Source organism: Lupinus angustifolius, chromosome LG01, assembly GCF_001865875.1.
Source record: "Lupinus angustifolius cultivar Tanjil chromosome LG01, LupAngTanjil_v1.0, whole genome shotgun sequence".
Lineage (NCBI taxonomy): Eukaryota > Viridiplantae > Streptophyta > Magnoliopsida > Fabales > Fabaceae > Lupinus > Lupinus angustifolius.
Genome location: NC_032009.1, coordinates 18354970 through 18357132, shown reverse-complemented (window position 1 = coordinate 18357132; position 2163 = coordinate 18354970).

Here is a 2163-nt window from a genome sequence, read left to right as displayed (position 1 = left end):
CATAAAGAAAGGGAGAGAATGTTGTTAGAAATGCGTCAGCGAAAGGTTATGGGGGAGAAAGAGGAAATTGAATGAAAACTTGGGACGTAGAATTATGAGGGGAAGAAGCCTCTCTTTATAGCCTTAAGCCTTCAACTGAACTTCCATATGACAGTAGAGATATCAAAACGTCTACATGATTCAACGGTCGAAAAAAGTTGCTACACAGATCAACACACGATCCGAGCCAAAAAATAAAATTTATTTAAAAGGAATGTTGGGCCCGAACAAGAGCCGAGTCGACTAGCGACGGAGGTAGTGTGCGCACATGTGCGTGGAGGGCACAAACCCCAAGGTTAACGTAAGGTTTATAAAGCCTTTCAACTTCTCTCCTCATAGCAATGTGAGACTTCGAGAGTTTTTTTATTTCACACCCCCAAAATATCCCATTAATGGCCTCATTAATATGTGATCGAGGTTGTACACGATGCAAATATTATAACAATTAAAAACTGTAGTATTAAGAAGTGATCCATAGGTCGTTTCCCAATGATTATCTTTCCAAAACTTCAAACACCTTATACTCACACACACACATACAAGGGGTTTTGTGGTTGAATAGTATAACAATAAGCAATTTCAGAAACATTAATTAAGCAATGTAATAAAACGGCTAAATCCCTTTGGTTCGTTTGTTCACAACTCAATCCTCGGTTTCAAAAGATTAATTTCACATTTCAACCATCATCTTCCTAATTTGCACAGTTTCACAACCTAAGCTTTCACAACTACATTTTTGACCTACGACAACGCTTTCATTCTCTACGGTTCTAAAACCGTGGTCTTAAAGTATATTTGACCACGGTTTGTAATAGTGTTGTCCTATTTATCAATTTTTTATATTTATTTAATACAACGCTTTTAAACCGTTCTTGTAGATGTTTTAAAAAAAAAAACCTTCTCCATTCATTTCCAAAACCCACTCTCTACCTGTTCTCATCTTCAAACCCTTCTTTCCTCTTGAAACTTCATCTATTTCCTCTACAAACTGTTCTCCTCCATTCTTAAAACCCATTCATTTCCAAAACTACCTTCATTTCACGCTCACTTTCCTTCATTTCACGCTCACCCATTCTTGGGCACTTCTTCTTCCTTAACACCTTCTTCATTTGCTCACTTTCCTTCATTTCACGCTCACCTTCTTCATTTGCTCACTGTCCTTCATTTCACGCTCACCTTCTTGATTTGCAAACCAAGCAGGCCAAGACTACATTAATCTCAAAATCTCTAATTTCTTCTATGAATGACGAACGAAAAACCCTAAATCCCAATTTCTTCTATGATTGACGAACCAAAAATCCCAATTTCTTCTATTTCACCATCGAGGTTTTTCATTTGCCGCTATTGTGGATTTTCACCTCCTTTGAGAGCTCTCTGAATTAGCTCCATCCATTGAGGTATCCTTTTTTCCGTTCAGTTTTAATTGCTACATTGTAATTCTTCAATCACTTTGTGGCATGGCATTTATCTACTGCTTGATCTCTTTGTTATTAAAGGCTATAGAGTATGATATTTGAAATGAATAATGTCCATGAGTTCTAGACATTTATTGATTTTGAGCTTTTGAAGCAAAATAATTTGTTCTTTTTTTCTCCCATTGAATATTTAGCAATAATTGTACTCATTGGGCAATTAGCATTTGTCTAAGTGAATTGCAGTACTAGATTGGCCTTCTCATTTGTAAAATAGCTAAACAGACCAAACATTTCAACAACTAAGACAATGAATGCCTGTATAGACTAAAGAATGTGATGATAAAATATATTAGTACTTTTGTTTCTGTAAACTTATTGGGTCTGTAGAAATAGGGAGTGTCTACTATCTCAGGGTCTAGATGCATGTGAGCCACTATACTGGTTGGGAATAAGGCTATATTGTTCCCGACTTTTTATCCTATGCTGCAATTTTAGTGGTTGCTTTCTATCTAATGAGTCAATAATTTCCTAATCATTGCAAGTTGTACTTTTAGCCATCCTTTATTTAATCTTATTTCTCATTGCTATCAAATTTTGTCCTGATTGAACAGCAATCCTGAACAGTGGTAGCACTAATGGTTGCTAAAACTGCCACATTTACTTGCCTTATTTATTTGATAGTTGTAGTAATTCTTGATTAATTCTAGCA